We start from the raw sequence: 24,822 nt of genomic DNA, 5'->3' as shown, positions 1-24,822 counted from the left end.
TACATTTACATCTTATTAATCTGTTCTGTATGAGATACCAACATGGCCCCCACATTCTAAGCCGGGCCCCCAGTTTAAGATCTTTGGCGGGCCCCTCTACCCATCGCAAAGGATATAAAGGCAGTGTGATGGTCTACAGTAGTGTTTTCTAAATCGTGTACGCGGTAAAATTAATGTGTATATTTTTTTTTTTTTTTGTATATTTTAATATATCCGTCTGAATTATGGAGTTATATCGTACAACCCACATAATTTAAAATGATAATATCATTGGAAGGAATAGCTCCGCAGGCGACTTTTTTTAAACTATTAATGCAAATTTGTGATGGGTGTTTATCTCACTTATCTGGTCGACTCGTCTCACCGGGACCCTCCTGAGTCCACGCCCCCAGGCTAGAGCCCTGTCAGCCCCCCGTTGTGGTGCCATGGATACCAATGTTAGGAATGTAATAACTATCTTTGCTCAACTTGGTTCGGATATTAATAGATTTTGCTTGGGTGGGGATAATTTTAGGCAGATGTTATTTTAAAAGTTACTTAAGCAGCGGTTTTCCCGCGTAATTAAACATACACACACATACATATTATATTACATTGTTTATTGTTGTTGTTATAGTTTTATATTTATAGCCGTGCTACATCTAATGTCATGAATTGCAATACTGAGTATATATACTGTATTTTTCTGTTTATCAGGTAGCGTACAAACACACAAGGTGTGCACAAGAACATGCACTTAGGACTAAAATCAAGTTACGTCTGTCAGCCACGAGTATAACAACGCAAAAAGTGTGGGCCTGAATTGTGGGCTTTGTACTTTTTGCATTTTATGGCATGAATATTAATAAAGTTACTTTAAACTCTATAAAGTATACTAGCTTTGAATTATTAGTATATATATATACTCTATGGCGATTAGCTTCACGTTTATATTTATTAATCTGTTCTCTGATTTAACAGTATCTATATTTTTTAATCAACGAATAATTCTCAAGATTTAAAAATGTTTCATTATAATTATTATCGAACAAACATACTTTTGATAACACTTCTGAAAAAATATATTATAACGAATAGAAAAAATCTTTTTGAAAAAAGTAAGACACCCAGTAGGAATCGAACCAGTACCTCTCGGGTTTGCCTGCCCACGCACATATACCACTATGCTAAAGGTACCATACTTAATTACGACAAATTTTAACTAATGGCGAAAAAAGTAAGTTTTTTCAAAAAGATTATTTCTATTGGTTATACTTTATTTTCTCAGAAGTGTTTTCAAATTTATCTATGCTCAGTATTTATTATTATCACAAGTTCTTTATTTTAGCTTCATATCGATACGCTCCATTTAGTAGGGAAACGTTTTTTGATAAATTCCATTGTTTTTGCAGAAACTAAACACCAGCTGAGCATTTTTTTAGTCGCTAGTAGAAAGAAATGCATTAAGACATCAGTCGAATACAGATATCCAATTATCGCGAGAGATTTGCCGAAACGGACCAGCACATACGATGTTGTGTTAGTTGCCTCCCGCTTGAGATGGTTGGTATAGCACAGCCAGTAGAGTTGTGAAAGACCAAGCACTCTCCGCGTTTGCTTTCTTTGACCGTATAAACTGTTCCAGGGAAGCTGTTGGATATTATTTTGTACCATTTTTGTTAGTTATTTATACTATAAATTTGATTTATTCATATAAGCTAATAAATAAGTCGTTTTGATAGATTATCAGATATTTTGCGTGTCTCATTGTTGAGGGACGAGACCGCTTGATTGGGGATGACCAGGAAGTGTAAATATATAGTCGTCAGGAGGAGAGATGAGAATTCGAGATTTGGTGGTTGCTCCGATTGATGGAGGAGCGAGTTTTATTTGCAGCATAAACAGTCGGTACAAGAATATGTTACAAGAGCGTTGTGTTATAATATGTATGATACGGTTCCGAGGTCCGGGCTCGGTGGAACAGAAAGCTGTGCGGGGCAACTGACACGAAGCTTACTGATCGGACTGAGATTAAGATTGATATTGGTATTTAGACTGACTAACTCATCAACTTTAACCCGCTTAACTACGCCCACGGTGGCCGCGCGGCATAAGCGTTGGACTATCATGCCGTGGGTCCCAGGTTCGAATCCTGGGTCTGGCAAGTACACATATTGTTTTTCAATATGTGTGTGAGTCAGGGTATGGACCTAATGGGTTGAGCAAGTGGCTGACATCCATTTCTCGTAAAAAAAAAATCTGTTAATACAAACCTCTACTCTGTGGAGGCCCATATGATCCTATTAGGATCGGACATGGTCGAAAAAAAAATAGCCCGCTAATTATATGCATTAATATTCGGTAAATTGCGAGTCGTCGTTGACGAAGTTTGTAATTGAGAAATCTGCTGGCCTCAGCAGTATTGCACTTCGAACGTTTCGATCCCATATATTAATGTCACGCGTATGCTGACTGTAGATGCGACGATTGTGCGATAGTTTAAATGACTTGCTAATTCTTACACTGTCAAAATCGCTACAGATATAAGAATTGTGGTTGAATAATTATTATCTGAAAATAATGTTCCTAGGATATACCACTCTCGATGCGCTTGTTTCTGTTGTAATTTTTATATTCCTGTATATACAGCTGTATTATTGCCATAGACGTGCCGGAGAGATACTATAATGACCAAGGCCTAAACAAAAATGATGCATAAATGCGAGTGAGAAAGTATTCGGCACCCTTATAATCTCTGCCACAAGCGCTAGAGTAAGATAAAAGGTTTACAGATGTGGTAGATGGTTTGCTACGGTGTAGCTGCCAAATCTTACCTTATTGCTTAACTAACCATCGATAACCGTGTTGCTAAAATTGCTATTTTTTGTGTTCAACATAAAGTCAGTGATAAATATTTTTAGTTAATTAAGTAGAAAAGATGGTTCTGTGTGTTGTATTAAAATGTAGTAGCCGTACTGATGAGCAAGAATATGGTATTACGTTTCATAGGTAAGTTGATACAATATGTTCATGATAATTTATTTGTATATTATTATATATTTTAATATCAAGTGACTGTGTTACTTTAAAGTAGCTTAAATTATGGAAGTTTACCTAATGGTTGCATTTTGTTTAAAAATACTATATAACGTAAAAAATATAAAAATATATTTTAATTCTGAGCGTCTAGTGCAAGCACTAGTGAAATGGTCTATTGTCTCGAACATTTGAATACGAATGCGTTCGCTCGTCAACAAAGCAAACGCACGACACGCAGCTTCATTTAACAATGCAATGGGTGCCGTCTAGATGTATCTATAGTCTAAGATAATGACCGTTTCATTTTACGTTATAAAGTAGTTGATATTGATTCTTATTACAATGTAGATAGTTTGTTTAGACCTGTATATATCTGTCTATTACGAAAAAATAACATTGGTGTGAAGGAATTTGAGCAGATTAAATTTTATATCCGGTATGATCCGGCGCGGCGATTTTTTGAATAGCTAATAACCGACATTCATGCCTGTCATGATATTTAATTTATGTTTTTTTCAACTAAAAATATTGCATCTCTACGCTGTGTGCAACCGTACATTGAGATAATTTGTTATGTAGATGTCAGAAAAATAACAGCAACAAATTTTACCTGTTGCAGTCAAGACGAGTTGCCAACTTGCCAATTTCGGTGACGTTTGTAATGAAAAATATATTAGGAGAGTAGCATTTGGTTTCCTTTACCAGCTCACCTACCAAAGTCATGATTATAGCCTTATCAAAATAGCGACAACGAAACCAAAATGGCATAGCATTTGTATCATCATTATAGCTTTACTATATAATATCTTGGCTACGGATGTCATAACTGTAAGAACTACGCACTCCACTATAGTTAATGACGTTGCATACAGTGTTATACAGCAGTACCCACAATATTATGATGTTCTAGTATAGTAGTTGGTCGAAAAGTTTCGGCTAGGAATTAATAATTACTAGGAAGCAGATTTATATGCAAAAAAATATGATTATATGCATGCACATATGCATTTAAAATGATTAAAATATGCACTAAAACCAAAGAAATATGCAATTAAAAATTTATAAATACCTACTTCACCCAATATTACTGATAAAATATTGAATAACAAATTAATAGGTAATCTTAATCAATATAATACAATAACAAAAAACACAAATTATCAATATAAAGTTAATCAATCAATCATAAACTATATACAACTTAAAAAAAAAAACGACTAAATTTAATACCTACTATAATATACCTACTAACAGGTTTTTTTTGTCCGAAAAAAAGTTACAATATTTTTTTCAATATTGTGCTCTGGCATTAAAATTTTCCACATATCTGTCAGTTATTTTGTTTATATACAAATTTAAATAAAGATGCTCGAGTTGACTTCACTTTTTCTGATAAATCCACAGCTCGGGGATGCCATTAATAAATGCAAGTGCTTCTAAACTATCTACCTACCTAATTTAGTAATATTTCGGTAAAATAAAAAACTATAATTATTATAATTATAAAATATGCATTTATTTATGAAATATGCACGAATGCCTCAAATATGTTCTAACGTCTCAAATATGCATTTATATGCACAATAAAATTTTATTTTTGGATTCTGCATCTTTTAAAACGGATTTATGTGGAACTCTCATTGCTGTGCATACACCCTAACAAAACATGCAATAGCATAATTATAGATCCGGGCCCCTTCTAATTACATTCACATCATATAAACTTAGGCACCTTATTTTATCTTGTAATAATACAAAATACGTCACCTTTCTCGATTCCTTCGAAGTGATCGTTTATTTTTTTGAACCTTTCCGTTATCTGATCGTTTGGTTTGTTTTTATTTCAACTTGCTCTTCGCTTTCGTCACGCTTTTCCAAGGAAACCTCGCACAGAAGAGAAGCAGTCAGACTTTACTCAAGGAACCGGGCATCCAATTGAATGCGGTGTTGACGTTCACCAATACTTTTGCAGGAACAAACTATGTAAATTCACAATTTATATAAATCTCAACGGAATCTTACGAGTTTTATTTGTATCGACTAGATTTATTAAAGGTATTACCTACATAGGATTTAAAATACATCTTTATTCTTTTATTTTAGGTCCATGGGGGTGATTAAAGAGATTATTAAACTACGAAATACAGTGTATAACGTTGATATTTTCTTGCATTTAATATTGTGAAGAAAAAAACAAAACTAAGTTGATATTTACAATAAACTATATTATTAATCAACCAGTTCTTTTATTCAATTCAATAATTCACAAGATTTTGAGAATGTAACATTCCATATATTGAACATACCTACATAACTTGAAAACACCTCAGATATATAATACCCACTAGAAAGAATCATATTTGAAAAAAAGGAACTCGACGGGATTTGAACCCGTATAACCATTGGTGTCGCGCCAATCTGTGCATTAGCCAATTATGCTACGAGCCTCCTATCTAATTACGACAATTTAAACTAGTAGGTTATACATGAAATGCTTATCAAATTGCATTATTATTGACAATCGGTTTTTGTGTATAAAATCAAGGAATATTAACTACCTTAATTACTAACCGACGCCTGGCTCTCGCCAAATATTTTTAATAGATAAGCATTTCATTTATGACCTACTAGTTTAAATTTTTGTTATAAGATAGGAGGCTCGTAGCATAATTGGTTAATGCACAGTTAATGCGTGACACCAATGGTTAAACAGGTTCAAATCCCATCGAGTACAAAAATATTATTATTGCTAGTTAATTAATATTATTGAGCGCATGCCAGGTGGCACTGTTATTTGGTAAATTTTCTTGTCTGAAAATAAACCATTATCTATGAGATAACGTAATGAAAGTGGAGTTAGTGTTGGTTTTAATTTTCTATAATTATTATATCTAACAGTTTCAAGAGATTTAGTATTTACTTCTTTTTTATAAAAATATAAATATGGATAACTTGAGATCCTTTTTCAAAGTTTATCTTTGACTTGAAAAAAATATTTTTCTTAAGTTTTTCAGATACATATTTATTAATTAATACAGTTGAAATTGTAAATTATTAAAAATGTCTCAAATTGCAAGCTTCGTATTTTTTCGCTAGGTGCCTCTGCTGGTATAAGCATCCCCCTTAAACGTTTATAATTTGCAAACACCTCAAAATACCTTCACCTTAAAGATAAACGGTAACTTCCGTAGATTAAGATGGGTATTGACATTTTTGTTACCAAATCCTCTTTGGCTGTAGAATAATGTATATATATATATATATATATATTATTATTATTATTATACAGTAATTGTCTTAGTAGTAATTAAACTAATAATGAATATAAATTCTAATAGATTTAAGTTTTGTACTATTCCATTTAGTTTGTTTTTTGCGACCCGGGTTTCGCCTTTCGGCATATTCAGGCGCCGTGGACACTCGCCAAAGGCAAACACACACTGACAACGAATACTATTTAACTCAAGTTTATATAATAAATCAATACAATAAAGTAGGTAAAAACTCCATTACCTAGGTACCAATCAAGCCAAAGGTCACAAAAAAAACAACAAACAAATTATGAATAGTTGAAGTGTCAGTAAAAAACCTAATTATTAATTTTATAATAATGAATAGTATATGGATGTATTAATAGCCCGATAATTAGACTCCTTTGGATAACCTATATAGTTCTTAGTCATATTATAATCTTTTTACCGTGACACCTTCGCGTTAGTGTTTAAAAGTTTTTTATCACCCGCAGTTGCTACGTGATAGGAAATTGTACGGTGAAAGAATGTGGGTATTTTCTTACCCTAGTTCTTGCCTTCAGGATTAAAGGCGATAATATTTACTTGCACTAATACTCGTGGGATTGAAAGTACGATTTTTCTCTTTAATCCATTGAACAGACAGTGAAATAGTGGTCTTCGATTTTTACACAAGTCGTAAATTTAATAAGGTAATTATACAATATTTTGGGTGGAAAAACCTGGATGAAATATTTTTCTAAAATAATAATAATACTTTTACTATCAGTTATTTGATAATAGGTAAACATTCAATCTATATTGGTATAAGATGATAATATATAATTAATAATAGTGTATTAATTAATTTCGTATTATGATGTAGGTATATTATCGTCGCCCCAAAAGCAAAAGGGCACTTGTGCATAAATTGAGTTTTAAGAAAAACGCATTTTAAGTATTTTTGGAGTGAAAAAAAATCGTGGAGAGGTAATTACTTAATATTTTGAAATGAAATTTGGAACACATGTGACCTAATTACTCAAAATTGAAACGCAGTTTTTATTTTTTTTATAATTTGTCAATTTTTGAATTTTAAGAGGTTTTAAGTCACATGTTACCTTTTTCCTATATGCATTTATGAATAGCTTTATCTTCATCTTTTGATTTGCGAGCGTCCACTTTACGCTTATTGTGATCTTCCAAAATATTTATTTGGGCCTCTTTGTCCGCTGCCAACACCTTTTTAAATTTTTCACAAATTTCACAAGTGCCCTTTTTCTGCAACGAAATTATTTATTTTTTGTACAAAGGCCCTTACTCACTTTTAAATAATTAAACTTGTTACATTTTTCCTATATTATTTTTGTAAACATTGCACATAGTTCCTAAAATCGTGTACATGTTACCTTTTTCCTGTACATTAAATGATGATCAGTTTACAAATACACAAGTAACCTTTATTTTCTTTGCTCAATTGTGAATTCATGGGTTTTGCTTCATAAATGCCGTTTTGCCCATAACGTAGAGAAAAAAATTACGAAGAAAACTGCATTCATAACTCAAAACCGTCAAAATTGCACATGTGCCCTTTTGCTTTTGGGGCGACGTTATGTATTAATACAATAAGGTACATTATTAACTTATGTAGGTAGGTACGTATTATTTGGTTTGTTATATTACATTTCATTAACGCTACTGGTAGTACGGATTACAGGTCAACGTCAAGATTTCTCGTCTCGAGAATTAATGAGAAAAGATGATTCTCGATTCTCGAGAAATATTGTTTCACAAATTTTACGATTTTCGTTAAAGAATTTTATGACGTGTAATTGGTTCTTCAGGATTTTCATTCACACTAATTTGGATCACAGCATTAATATTTTCAGCAGTACGTTTACATTTTTGACGGGTTGGATTATGAATATCACAAACATTACCATTTGACTTAAATTTTTCAATTAAATTACTTATTAATTAATAGTCAGCTCTGTAGGTCGATTACTTTAACCATAAATTTCAAGTAATGCTCAAAGCATAGCTCGAATAGATTCATTATTCTTGTAAAATATTTTAACAATTTGTATACGCTGTGCAGCTGTGTATCTTTCCATGATGATTTGCCAAATAATGCTGAATACAATAAAATGACAATTTTATTGGGAATTATATAAAAATGGCTGCTATGACGTTTTAAAAATCTATATTAATAATTTGTTAACCCTATATTATAATATATATATGAATACTGATGTAGGAATTTTTAGATACCGATAAAATATTTATAATTTATGGTAACACTGTAAATTTAAATCATGCAACTGATTGGTGTTGTTTAAATATTGAACTGGATATTCATTAATTAGTATTATTTGCTTGTGTATCCATCTTACAATAAGACAAAACCTTAAAAAATATTTTGTGCATCAATTTGAATCATAATAATAAATAAAATATATATATTGACACTTACAATTAATTTGTTTTTGATACGTAATTATATAATTTTATTTGATACGATGTCAACACCGGCGCACCCATCCTATACACAAGATTGCTATCGGCCTCTATCGGCAGTTATCGAGGGTAGTTTTTCATATTTTTGCATTGAAGTATTATAATTTTTACAAAGTTGTAATTGTTATAAAAAAATCTATGTTTTAACAGCGCCTCTGTTGTATAATATGCTAAATTTTAGAGTAAGATAAACAGTTTTCTCTGTTTAGAGGGCTAACTTATTGTAACAATTATAATACCTTCATACAAATATATGAAAAACTACCCTCAATAGCCGCCGATAGAGGTCAATAGCAGTCTTGTGTATGGAATAGACGCGCAGGCATCAATATTTTTCTTTCACTATAGCAACCCTGACCACAAGCGGTTTTAGTGGGTGTGTAGCCTTACCGTGTACCAATGTGGTGATTACTTATTGAAATATTATTATATTATGAAATTTATCCATGTACATGTTAGACCCTTGCTTTACTAGGCTATTTCTGGCAGGAGAATAAGGGATTTGAAGGTGTATAAATATCTATGAATTGCCCATCAATTATGGAGGCGAATATTTCGTTGCATAAATTTGCACACTTAGACAGCCGCGACACTTTAGACCTGATCCCGAAAGATTAGTCAATTCAACCCTGATGTATCATCCCGTACCCGAAAACCGCACCCCCTGTTTGCTGTTTAACATCCCTTCGACACATTTCCCCATCTCCATTTTTGTTGGGGTACGTCTCCTCGTTTGTACATGTCACTCAGAAGACTGTCGAGATAAAATAAGTCGCTATTATTATTATTTTATTATCGTCGTCTCTGTTTGCCGGTAGACTTTTTGTCCGTTTCTCTCATTTCCCATTCAACCGTCTGTCTTTTGAGAGGCAAAAAATCATCGGGACTAAATAACGCGAAAGATAATTTCTCAATACAGCGGAAGTTTCGCCCTGAATTAATAGCGATACGTTTACATTTGTTTTTATTATTTTTTTCCTTTCCATTTTTGCCATTAAAAATGGAAAAATTAATACACTTAATATACTGCCATTCAATTCGATATTCTCCAACTAAAATCATGTATATTGTTAACAAACCATTCTTAGCTGCGGTGACATAAAATTCGTCACAAAGTATCAGAAATTGTTAGAACATGATGATATGTAAAAAGATATTTGAATCTAATCTAAACAAACCGGAAGGACAAAATTTAAATAAAGAACATTTGAAGCAAGTGAATCGATGATTTTTATAATATTTATTCGGTGTGATAAGATTATTTTCTAAAAAGAATGTTAGATTTATTGGTACCTTTATTTTTAGCATATTATGATTTTTCATAATTTAATAAATACCAAATGGTTAGTTAATTAGTATGTTTATGATATATTAAGTTTTACTTCTAGCGCGCATAAAGGCCACACTCAGTTGAGGCTATTAATTTCAAAGTAGGTTATTATTTTTATAGTATTTTTACATATGTATATCTACCTATATTATTAGTTTTTCTGATATTTTTTGATTCTGATTCTGTTAGAAATTTTCCATAGCTTATATAATATTCATAAACAATCAAACACAGTTCGATTGGTTGGTAAACAAGTATTAAACTGGAGCTGAATTACAAATTCAGTTATATGTGAGATAGAATAAATATAATGTTGTTATATTTGTATTTGTCTCTATATGTAAAGGATGATACAGGATGCAAACCACATCCTCTGGGAGATGCTTAAGTCGGTCCAAATAGTTGTTGGGCCCATCGGGCCGTCCGACCTGATCGCCACAAAAGCCAATAATTATATTACATATTTAAAAAAATGCGGCATCTTATTACGGAAGTGAAGATCTCTTCACACAGTTTTGTTGGTTCGTATTCTTTTAGCTTTGTTTTTTCTATCTCATATAATCATTAAATTCATTTATTTCTGTTGAGGTGCTTTTCTCTCCCATGGCATTTTTGTTTTATTAAATTACGTCTTTCAGTAAGCTCACTTGGATATCTGCTCCTGATACATTAGCAGGCGTAAAAACTTCTGTTACTTCACATCCAAACATTGGGCATCGTGATACGCTCGATTAAGACCGAGTGTGGTGCGGGGTTGGTTGGTTTGGAGCGGTCTTTGTTTATGTTTTGTCTCTATATACAGTTGGCCCGTCATGCGTTATCGCTAATATTTTTGGCACGTAATCATAAAAAGTTCATCGCCGCTTTTCTTTATAGTATTGTTATTTGGTGTATAATATAATGAGTCGTAGATTTTTATTTTATTTATAAAGGAAGGTTACAAGATTTCTCCCAGACAATATTAAGTGAGTTATCCTCTATTTTGACTGGATTTGATTAGTAATCAATACATGAAAAGTGTAGTAATTATTAGAAGAAAGCCAGACCCTATAAGTAAGTCAGGGTTGTGTGCTAAGCCTTATCACATTTCCTATCCTAACAAGAGAGTAATATTATTAGACTTGTCTGGTATAATATTGGATTGAAAAACATTACTGGAGATAATAGTAAATATTGTGTACATATAACGTTTATTGTGTGTATACGAGTGTGTAACGAGTGTATTACGAAATTAATAATATTCAAGTAAATAAAAATTTATAATTGAGATTCTGAGAATTGACCTAATACAAGCGCATTGGTGACCATAATATGGAAATCAAAATCGAAATTAATTCTTCATTCTTCTTTTGACCATGTCTGATACTAATTGGATCATATAAGTCTCTAGAGAGTGGAGGTTTGTATTAACAGATTTTTATGTTTTTATAAGATTATCCACTTGCTCAATCTATCAGGACTCCAAATACAACACTAACATGGTCCCTCTAAAACAACCTGCCCCACACTCGGTCTTAATCGAGCGTATCACGAGGCGCTACGTTTGAATGTGAAGGATTAGCAGTCGTTACGCCTGGGAATGTCTCAGGAGCAGATATCTGAGACTGAGGTCGCCACGTTTTCAATTGATATTTGACTGAGTTTACTGAAAGACGTAATTTAATAAAAAGTGCCATGGGATAGAAAGGCACGGAGACTTAACAGAAAAAAAAATAATTTAATGATAAGATATAAAAAACAAAGCATAAACAATAGGTACTGAAAGGTCCCAAAGAAACTATGGGAAGAGATCTACGCATCCGCAATAAGACGCCGCAATTTTTTTTAAATGCAATATAATTGGCTTTTGCGGCGACCAGGTCGGACGGGCCAATTAGCCCAACAGCTGGTACTCCAAATACAAATTGAAAAACAATATCTATATTTGTCAGACCCAGGATTCGAACCGGGGACATTGTAAGCCGACGCGTAAACCGCTCGGTCATTGTGGGATCAAGATAAATACGCTATTGTAAATTCTCCATAATTATTGATTGCGCAACCGAACCTATGGTATTCAGCAGAATATTTTACCCTATTTTTAAAACTACCTTTCTCAAATTTCCAAAAGTATTATTAATAATTTATTTACTGATCGGTTTTTGATTATTTATTATTATTAATAGAATTTTCATATACAATTTTTGTATCCGCAGTCGGACTTATATATATATATATATATATTATAAGCTTAGATTACAGAAAAATAATTATAAGATTTAAAAATTAATAAACAAAATACTGTATTAATAATAGTTTATTCTGCATTAAGTGTTCCAAAAATATCCCAACTAATTTTACCGATTCCTAGGTGTAAATATGTTGGGGAAAACTGATTTCAAGCACATCACAACCATATCTATTAGAAAAAAAATGTGTACCTAGTGCGATTTGAATCTGCATCTATTAATTTTTGTCAAATTGTTTTGATACAAATCACGCCAAGATTTCAATTAACGAATGCTTAATAATCATTCCTCGTGCAGAGTATCTTTCTACAACTTCTTTTCGTTTAAGTTAGTAAGTTTAGTACTGAATATGGTAATTTACGTTTTTACTGTACATAACAAAATAATAGTTATGTTTTAACAGCGTACTTTGTAACAAACATTTAATAGCATGGATTGGAGTGTTTCATGATTTTGAATAATTCACATTAATAGCCAATTAAATCGGCTAGACTACTAGATTTTTTTTATCCATTCCTGAATAATGCAATTTTTTTAATGGCTCTAGTTTTGACGACTGGAGATTTTATTACTTCAGCATTATACAACTTCTCTACAACTCGTACTGGCAACTGAATTTGAAGATATCTCGTGTATTATAAATCATATTTAGATTAGTCCGATTAACACATAAACATATCCGGTAAATTTATTACTAACCGCTTTGACAGTTCAACATATGAAAAAATTGAAAAACAAGAATTAGCTTCAGTCACTACCATTGATATACTACTAGACGAGGAGTTCCCATACAAGTGTCATTTTAAAAATGTACCACAAAAGAAGATAATTACGAATATCGTCTTATAATATTTCCTTGTAGTTATAATGCGCTAAGACCGTTAACATGGATTCCCGAATTTCGCCCGTATTGCTCTGGCTGTAAAACTAAATTTGCGTTCTTGAAATAGTGACCCTAAGGGTGTGCAACCCAAAACTTGCAAGCTACCAAAAAATCATGTCTGAGCGGACAGAGCAAGTCATCATGCGATGACTATTAGTTAGAGTAAGATGTAAGCTAGATCGGGCTTACTCATAATTATCGCCAGGTCGTTTTCGAGACAAATATTAAGTGAGCTTATATCGAGTTAAGTCCGCTGATATTAAAACAGTAAGTTTTAACACTGGCCGAGTCGCTGAAAATCGGGCGTCATTTTAAGAAGCATATGATTCATTCAGTAGTATATCAATGGTCACTACATAAAAATAATAATTTCACCGTCTTTGAACAATTCGGAGTTTATCCAGTTCCAAAGTACGGTAACTTAAAATGTTGAATAACGTATTTTGATGTGTACAAAGAGTAAATGAAATCCGAATGTCCTAACATGACATTGTTTTCTTCTTTTTATCATACTAACGCATCCTTGTTTTTCCGGAGACTTAAAGCTTGCATTTTTGTATTGATTTTTTCAAAAAATCATTTACCGCAAAACACAGCAACAATATGAAAAAAATGCAATAAATAATACAGTTATGGTAAGTATGTAGCTTGATAGAACATTATTTTTAAGGAGGTAAGATATCAAAACAATTCCACTCGATCATTATAATGGTTCATAATTATAATGTCGCAAAGATGGAAAAAACGCAACATTACAAATCCATAATGGCAAATAACACGGAGAGAAGAAGAAATATTGGAAAACCCAATGATTTCTTCTTTTAACCATATCTGATCCTAATAAGATCGTATTATGGGACTCCTCAGGGTAGAGGTTTGTATTAATAAATTTTTGTTCTTACGAAAAATGGATGTTAGTCACTTTCTCAACCTATTAAGTCCATACTCTGACTCTAATTGAAAAACAATATTATCCAAGATTCGAATATGCGACCCACGACATTATAAACTAACACGTAAGTCACTCGGCAATCGTGAACGTATTAGTTTACTAAATTATGAATTCAGGAGTTAACTACGCTGTGTGTAATATTTTATACTACTCGGCGTTTTTTTAAATTTCGTGTGGTTTTATCGCTTCGAAGCTTTTAATTATTGTTCTGACGAATCAGTTGCATCAAAAAACGTGATTCAATCAACATATAATTTTATTTAACAGTCGCATCGATGGTATTACAGAAAAAAATCTAGATTTAAAATGCATCATCTGTGATCAAAAATGTCCTCGCGGTTTATCTGCCGCAAAAAAAAAATACTTGCTATTAATTGAGGAATATTTAAAAATAATACAAATCACTTCGTTTCTCAAGTATAGAGGAGTTTATTAATTGAGTTAGCATTTACTTGGTAGAATTCCATTTTAAAAGAAATGAAAATATAATTAATATTAAATTCTAGAGGTTTTTTAGAAGGTTTGTCGATAGCTATTTCGGTTGTAATGCCATTATCAAAACTATTCAGATAGGCCGTTTGCCTGTGCTTAAATACTATACGCATAGATAAAGACATAATACATTTTTTTATTCGTTCAAACAATATTATGACTTTGTATACTTAGGGTTTTCAAAGTATTAATAATATTATAATTAATAATAAGTCATAATATTGTTTGAACGAATAAAAAAATAAAAAAAAAATGTATTCTGTCTCTTTATATGCGTATAGTATTTAAGCAAAGCCAAACGGCCTATCTGAATAGTCTTGATAATGGTGTTACAACCGAAATAGCTATCGACAAACCTTCTAAAAAACCTGTAGAATTTAATAATAATTATATTTCTATTTCTTTTATAGAGGAGTTTCTTTGATTGTAACCAAGAAACTACTTATCTGCTTATTTCAATAATTATAATATGTTTGAATTAAATTAAGCGAATGAGATACCTAGGTAAACATTAATAATTGCTTAGAGTCTTACCCACACCTGTAATATGTAGTACGTATACTTAAACATCTACTCCACTTGAATAAATATCGTCTACTTATTACATTAGACGAAAATTAATGTATATTACTCATTGGAATTATTATTGGAAGAAGGAATAATGCCTGTTCTATTAAATTTCGTTTGTTTAAGTTTAACCACCGTAAAAGCGTGTAAACAATATTACATCGCAATATAAATAATTACTTATTTATTCAGTAGAATATTATAAATAGCATCACTCTACATTGCCAATATGATACTAAATCTACATCATAAAATTAATGCCCGAATTTCCTATCGGAAACTTAAAAATAAGCTAAACCAGTTTGAATATATCGAGGGTATACTGACAGAAAGCATTAACTCGGGGGGACATGCTCGTCGAAGGTCAAAATTGAGTTTTTATTGTAAATTCAAACCATGATCCTGGACACTCCTTAAACGTTGTAGATGATCTATTTATATAATTTTGAAGCCTTATTATCCTTTATAGTTATTTTAAACATTTGATGACTGCATGAAGTATTTTTGTTACATAAAATAGTATTCTTTTAAACCTCTCGCTCTAATGTTTTAGAATATAGTCATATTTCGGTACATAACTGTGCAGTGGTGTTAAGATTTTCTACATGTATTAATTTTTAAACGTATTTATAAAACCATTAGCATAATTTATTACGAGATAATTTTTGTAAAATATTCACGATAAAAAATTATATTGATAATCTCTGTGATCCCAAATTTTACAAGAATTAGGCATTTTATTATTCAAAAAATCGGCAAGAATAACACATTTTAAGATGATTCTAAAGATATTTATTATAAGCTATGTCTTTGAACATTCAAGTGTGATAAACATCTTATGAATAATGATTGCTTTATAATAATTATTGACCTAAGAATAAGGTAGTGTTTTTTTGAAATACGCCATTTCTTTTGTCATTCTCTAGTGGTTAAGCTACAACATACGGCCGTAGCCATAAATTAACAAACTATAATTGAAATAGGGAGTAAAATGATATTAACGCGCGTGTTTGAACATGTACCGTTTAAAAAAAAAAATTAAAAAAATTCGGTTAGGTACATGTTCAAATACGCGCGTTAACATAATTTTACTCCCTACTTTAATTATAGTTTGTCATTTTATGGCTACGGCCGTATGTTGTAGCTTAACCACTAGGGAATGACAAAAAAAATGGCGTATTTCAAAAAAACACTACCTTATTCTTAGGTCAATAATTATTATAAAGCAATCATTATTCATAAGATGTTTATCACACTTGAATGGTCAAAGACATAGCTTATAATAAGTATCTTTAGAATCATCTTCAAATGTGTTAATCTTGCCGATTTTTTGAATAATAAAATGCCTAATTCTTGTCAAATTTGGGATCACAGAGATTATCAAAATAGTTTTTTATCGTGAATATTTTACAAAAATTATCTCGTAATAAATTATACTAATGGTTTTATAAATGCGTTTAAAAATTAATAAATGTAAAAAATTTTAACACCACTGCACAGTTCTGTACCGAAATATGACTATATTCTAAAACATTAGAGCGAGAGGTTTAAAAGAATACTATTTTATGTAACAAAAATACTTCATGCAGTCATCAAATGTTTAAAATAACTATAAAGGATAATAAGGCTTCAAAATTATATAAATAGATTATCTACAACGTTTAAGGAGTGTCCAGGATCATGGTTTGAAAATACAATAAAAACTCAATTTTGACCTTCGACGAGCATGTCCCCCCTTAAAACAAGTTCTGAGATAATCGCAAAAAAGACTTTAATTTGTTTTTCAAAGCGTTCTCCCACGTAGATTTTTTTATGATTTAAAAACATTTTTTCTACATTATAAAGACCATTGGCGGCCCGGAATAAACTAGCAGGTCAATTTTGAATTTATTATTTTAATTTGCCTTTTCGTTGTATACTGAAAAGACGTATTGCAAATTGACTTTTTATACATTATAGAATAAGTGCTAGAAATTTTTATAGGTAGGTACCTACTTACCCTTCAAAAAATGTCCGTTTTTCATAACGCCAACCCATCGTTAACCGAAATTGCACACAACGCGTTATAATTTTTTGTAAATTAGGTCCACTTTTCTTTCTTTGCTTTTTGAAAAATCATCAATCACACGATTATAAAAATTGTCTATTTTTCCCACATATTTTTTTTCAATACTGAGCATTGCAAGAGCGGTCAGTCTATCCTGGCCCTATTGCGTAGAAAGGTTTTTATTCTTTTGAGAGTGGAAAAACATCTTTCACTTTCAACTGTTGTCATTGGTATGACGCAAATAAATTGAAGAACTTTGATCGACTCGGAAAATGTTTCGTTGAAATTATTGCTGAGTAAAAAATGTAGAAGAGAAACTGCACTATTAGCGCCATGCAAATCATCTCGTTGATAAAACACCAATAATTCATTTTTTAACTTGATTATGTTTATTTCTTCTAACAGTTTTACCAAATTTACTTGACGTGTGGGAAAATTATTTTTAAAATCAGTGTAATTTTCTTTATTGAACAAATCGGATATAATGGAATGATCGTTGGATGCGAATCGTGCTTCGATTTCCATTATAATTGTATCACAGACTTCAATTGCTACTGCGTGCGTACTAACTGCTTCACAAAAATGTTATAAATCACTAAAAACCAAACGTTGTGTGTATATGCAATAACTGCACCAAAAACTCCTTACATATGATTAAAATAACCAAAGGCATTCATCAAAACCTGTCAACGAATCCGAACCGCATACACAGTTGCGTCTTGAGACCAATTATCTAGTCAGTGTTATCATTCTGTTTCATTTAATTAGGTGAAAAAATCTTTTGTCTCACACTCGGGCATTGCCGATATTACAGTAATTCACGCACTGTTACAAGCTTCGATCTCGTATTTTGTGTTATATCGATCTCTGTCTTATGTATGAGAAACGAGAGAGAAAATTTTATAAAAATATTCAATTTGGGTCAATTTTCAGACTGCCGGCGAACACAATATTTTTGTTCGGGGAATTATCGCCCAAACAAAAAAAAAGCCCCATAGACTGGGTCAACACAATATCGCGCGCCCTATAATTTCAAATCCACCGATTATTATTAATATTATTATATATGACATTGCACATATTATTAATATTATTATGTCGATTGTAAGGTATTTATTTTGGCAGGTCAATGACCGAATGACCTAAGCAAGAAGCCGCCAGTGATAAAGACTAACCTTTATGGCAAACACAATATACGACATGTTACAAGTCCTGTATTTTGTATACGCAGAACGCATTAGGTCATTATCATGCTTTCTATCAGAATACAAAATAACAATATGATTTAATAATGTTTCTATTTTCTCACCATTATATCCTATGCCTTTGTGCGTTTTACCAGGACGTAGAGCAAAAAATTGTATACATTTTGGCATTTAAAACAGAAAAACAGCAAAAACTGGAATAATGCGTTCTGTCAGTAAAACCTCAATATCTAAGTATAATATAAAACAGTAATTTATTCCGAATTTTAGTAAATACACAACGCGTAGGTAACTAAGCCGGCTCGCACATCACAACTCGCCTTGTATGCCTGACGGCCATAAATCAAAACTTCCTAGACCCGCCGGTCAGTGTTGCATGATACAACCTCGCACATCTCTAGCGACATCGACATTCGCCGCATTCGCGCGTAATCTCCCGAAACGTCAAAATATACTCTAGCTAGACGACGCCATTGCGCAAATATGTCATCAGATGCGGAAACAGCGATTATTATGTATTGGTACCGGAGACATTTAAGTAGAAGTCTCTCGTCTGCCATTTTTATTGTGTTGATTGTATGAACAAACGTCAAACGCGGTGATCAGCGATAAGCGAGCAATGACAGTGTAGACAGAGACAGAAATGGCCGATTGTGCGGCTGTGCTTATGCGTAGAGTCGACATGCAGGCTTTAGCAAACGCAACTCGTCGCATGCAGGAGCGTCGCAGCGTCGCAGTTGCATCGGCCAATCTGCAAAGCTCCATTTGATAACGTTTGTTTCTTGGTTTACGATGACATCACATCGACGAATTCATCGTAAGACGCATGCGGCGAGTTCTGATGTGCGAGCCCTCTTAGTGTTACGTCCTTTGTATCTAGAAAAAAAAATCTCGACCTTGAGAGAACCCTGTGACCTTGCATGCAACGGCGATACAGATCAATCTACCCCGTGATCTTCGGCAAGCAAAACTAACAAAAAAACACGCATCTCAGGGATATGTTTACACGACAAAATAAAGACAGTGCTCAGTAGTCATACCTTGTCCCCACAAGAATGAAGGTAGCTCACCAACCTGTGCCAGTGCGTGATCTCCGCAACATTAATTTTGAATTTATTCATGTCGAATTGCCTATAAATAATACAGTACAGTGTATATTAATAATAATACATAACCATCGTCTAATATCTTAGTGAATCGATATGAATTGCCAATAATTATTACGGTGAGTGAAAAATAATCTACGTGTAAACCTGAAATCTCAATGCCTCGTTGGCTCAGAGCCTTAGTAACAACCCCTTACGACGTATACTACGTGTGCAGTATAATTGATTATCCGATATTAATTTATTAATGTAAGTACCCAATATTTTGTGTTAAAAATACCAATAATTTACCCCACTCCTAATTGAGATATGAAAATATCATCCACTCGAATCCCAAAATGAAAAACTCCCTGAGCATCTTCACCCAGGTTACAGTTAAAGGGAGCTGTTAATATATTTATTTATTGACTGCTCTTTTCAGTGAACTGTAATTTAGGTGGATTCTAGATGCTAGGGGGACGAGTAGGCGATTATACAGGGATTCAATCCAAGCACTAACGTTAGATATTGAGATATCTGGCACGCTGGAGCGGAGTCCGTGTTTACGCACTCACATAACTGGTACAATGACGGTTACACTGTACTTGTTTGGGATGATGATGGTACTGAGTTTATGATAGACGCGACGTACGCTAGAATCAAGGTAGATGTAGAGGCAACCGGAGTCGAAAAATAGCTGATGAATCGATGAATGAGTAACCCTGTGCGCGCGTTCAGGTAATGACATCTTAATGTTCTAAAGGTAACAGGTATTTGCGCTAACACGGTTCAACAGTGACTAATTGTCATTTATTTATAAATATGCTTGGTGTTACAGTGCCTAGATGGCGACAATAATTATGATACCTAGGTATCGGATTTGGATCATAATTGGCCCAAACATATATATGTATAATATGTACTGTTAGGAATGGCTTTATTGGCAAGCCATTAATATGGCAACGTTGAGATGACGGGAACACCGCATGCTAATTACCAAGGAAATAGCTGACCGCCTAGCTACTAGTTAACAGCGTTTATAATTAGTATTTAATTAATTCATTGACATTAAAGAGATCGACAATCATCTGGATGCTACGTTGGACAGACCGTTCTACCTCACTCGCCTGATATCAAGTCTCATACAATTTTTAATTATATTCTAACTTACATTGTAGGCCTAGATATATAATATAGGTAATATTATGAAAGCCATTCGTGTCTGGTTCTGATGGTCCTTTGAAGGTAGCAACTTGGTAGCTGCAATAATTAAAATATTATTGTTTGGCGCAGTTTATTGTTTAATTATAATAATATTTCATAACAATCATTGCGATAGTACAAATTAATAATATTTAGTTTAAAAAGAAAAAAAAACAGAAAAAATCATAATAATTACTGATCTTATAACAAGTCACAGTGGAATCAGGCATCAATGTACGCAACAGTTTCTGGCTTGCACTGCTGGTATCGAAGACAAACAGCTTGGAAGACTCCACGGTATGTTCAGTGGCTTGAAGTTCATCACACTCGTAAAGTGGGGACTCTTTCAATTTCCAATAATGCATCATATAAGCATATCTGGAATGCTTACAGCAGATTTGATTTAGATGCACGCTAGTAATGTCGTCCAGCGACTTCATAATTATAAGGGAATTCCTTGCTAGTCAGTTACATAGACAAGCTTTCTGGTCGATCTTAGTGTAATAAGCTCAACTATTGTAATTTAGAAAAGTTTCTTCAAGCGAAGAAGGTTTTTTGACGTTTGGTCAGCATTGAGCAGGAGTTTCGTGTAGGAAGAAATGTGGCTATATTTTGCCTTACCTTTGGTAAAAGAAACGATGCATAGGATAGGGTGCCACTAGTAATACGCATGTCAATGGTGTATTTAGCAACATGGAATAAAATAGATGTTTCACGGAACAAGTACAATAAATAGTTTTTGAATTAATCATTTCAGGTAGATTTATTTTAAAAATATGTTTATTAAAAACAAATATTTAACGCTTTATATAAATTTCTTTTATACTATCAATTCATGGTGGAACTGAATTGTATTATTTGATTAATTATTTGTAATTAAATGAAACACAATTTTATAATACTTATTACACTGTTGTTTAATTAAATTCTGTACCGGTTTCGTCCTCTTCAAGGGGACATTCTCAAAATTTAAAACAGGCATTTATCAAACAAATCATAAAAACGACAAAATACCTATCAATACATTGCAATATTATTTAGTAATAATGTTTAACAATTAAAAGATAAATGCGAACGTATTAAAATATATTGTTACTGGTGAAGCTTTCATTTATAAGGAAAATATTTTGTAATAGTATAGCATAACAATAATATAATAATGACTAGATAAACAAAAAAGAAATCTGACATTAAAAAAATAAATTAGATAACATTTGTATTTAAATTTCATTGATATAGTCCGCAAAAAAATGTTTGAAATCGTTAGGATAAAAAACAATTTCTTCTTCTCTATTTCTTATGATATAAATTATTATTTAATTTATGTCAAATTATGTATGGTCAGTGAAGAATATTTATTTAATAAATTCATTGAATACAGTATAGTTTAATAACAATATTACCTACAATATTAACAAAACTAATAACAAAATTAATAACAAATATACCCACGGTGGCCGCATGGCTTAAGCGTTGGTCTATCATGCCGTGGATCTCAAGTTCGAATCCTGGGTCTGGCAAGTACACATATTGTTTTTTAATTTGTGTGTGAGTCAGGGTATGAAACTAATAGGTTGAGCAAGTGGCTGTCATCCATTTTTCGTAAAAAACAAAATCTGTTAATACAAACCTCTACTCTGTGGAAGCCCATATGATCCTATTAAGATCGGACATGGTCGAAAAAAAAAATGTGTTAATCTATAACTGTAATAAAAAAATATTTTTAATTGCGTACCTACTTTATTCATAATAATTATTAATATATCGATCAGAGATATTTTCTATAATCCAAAATATAAATACTGCCAGTTTATGCTTTAATTATATAATTGAAATACTGCGTACCCTTTTTCTACTGTATCCGACCTTCGCATCACCATAACGGTGCTACATAAGCGATCTAAGGGATGCAGGTATCAATAATATAGCCTTAGGCGTAAGAAACTCCCAAACTGCCAAAAGTTGGTGAGTCTCGAAACCATGTTATGGAGTAATAATTGCAATGGAAAGTTTAACACGCCCTCTAAAACAAGCCTAATGCTAATTTGTTGGTGCTTTATGTGCATGTTCTATAAATATATCCGATAACCTTGAATTGTTTTTCTAGTATTATACATATTTAATGTATTTAATGTGAATGTTACATTCCAAAATCTTGTTAATTATTGGTTGAATAAAAAAAAGTTTAGCAGTATAAGTAAACAATCAGAAATGCTCTGGCTTTGTGAAAATCACTTAACTATATATTGTAACATCATCGAGAATCGAATCTGATGCACCCTGTTGAGAATCTAATGCTTTACGTACTCTACTTCAAGAACCACCTATTTTCATATATAACTCAGATGCTGGAGTATAACAACGTGTAGTAATTAGTAAGTATACACAATAGACCCCAAGATAATAATAAAAGGTTAGAAAAAAGTGTGCTAGCCACCGGATTCGAACCAATACCTGACTTATCACGGGCTAATCGTTTCTGTTATTCCACAAGTGATAAGCGTGCTGATTACAAATAACTACGTAACTCATTTAATTTATTGCATATTATGTCCAATGATTAGTGTCATCGAGTTAATTTCGTCCAAGGATTACTTGGTATTGCGCCAATATGCGCCAGTTAGTAAGTGGCCGGCTGAAGGCAGGCGAGCACCGGGTGCGCTATCGTTGTCGAGGTAGGCGGGTCCGCTTCGGAGGCTTTCGCTGCCGTCGCGACGCCCAGTAAGGCCTCAGCGTCCGCGGGCAGACGACGTCGCCGCAAACTCGCGCGCATTCCTTTCGCGCTAAAAAGCTCTGCACTCAACTAACTTCTCACTTCACTCAACTTAAACTTTGTTTTTCATCATTCAATACGTTCGACTTTTCCCCCCCGAAAACTTTCGAAAATTCACTTAGTTACTATATAAGTTTACATATTTTTTTTTAACGAGTGTTGTTTTTTTTTATCGTTGTGTCTGTGACTGTGAATGTGATGTGTTTGTAACTATTGAATAATAATATAAAACAAAAAAAAAACAAAAATATATAAAGTTCCATTGTGGAACATGCAAGAGACTTTTTGACGAAGTTTAACAGAGGGAAAAGAAAGGTAAAATATATTATTATTCCTAAAAAATAGTTAGTATTTTTAAGACTATTCGAATTTAAAAAAATATACATATTCGTTTTATTGTACCAATGATAAGAATACAAAATACAAGATAGATATTGATGTTTTAAATTTATTATTACTGTTCGATTTTTAAAATACTATACCTATTATGAATAAAAATATATTAAAATCTCAACAAGGTAAGTAATACATTCTTAATCAATAATTATTATCAACTAGTTTAATAAGAATTTTAGAATGTTTTTATGTTCTAATTTGTTGAATCACGAAAAAATGTCGAACGAGTGTCATCACTCAATTGATTGCTCATTTTAAGACGTATTTGATTTATTTCACTATAAAAAGCAAATATAAAAATTATTACATACTTACTCACAGTTAAAGCGAAATATATATTAAGATAATACAAATCAAAATATACTGTAGTAAATTTAAATAAATAATATTTCAAGTGTATGTAAACTAAATTAAGAATTGTAGATCAATCTTTAAGACTATATACACGATTATGATATAATAAATATTTAATTGTGTTAACTGGAAATTTTATTATTGATGGAAAAAATGTATTAAGTAATTAAAATAAAACGTAATATATGGTATTCATTCCATATAGTTTAATATTATAGTTTGATCAAGATTATCGTCAAGTAGATTATTATATTTTATAACTGTCATTCAAATAATCACTAATTAAAACATTTTAAAGACTACACCGGTCCTGGGGTAAAACAAATTATAGAAATAGTACAATAAATAAATACAAATTAGAATTAACAATATTAAAAATGTTTGTTATTTCATAAAACCATATTTTTTCTAACCAATAATAGTGAAAAAATACTAATATTATTAACTACTTCTGCAGTATTAACTAATTTAATAAAATCTTGGTTTATAATTAAAGTATAACGTCATTTATTTCTAACTAATTATGTAAGATTTTTTAGTCA

The sequence above is a fragment of the Rhyacophila brunnea genome, unplaced genomic scaffold, assembly GCF_057557595.1.
Source record: "Rhyacophila brunnea isolate RB1 unplaced genomic scaffold, BYU_Rbru_1.0 scaffold_15, whole genome shotgun sequence".
NCBI lineage: Eukaryota > Metazoa > Arthropoda > Insecta > Trichoptera > Rhyacophilidae > Rhyacophila > Rhyacophila brunnea.
The sequence above is the reverse complement of the archived record's forward strand: the minus strand, read 5'-3'. Positions refer to the sequence as shown.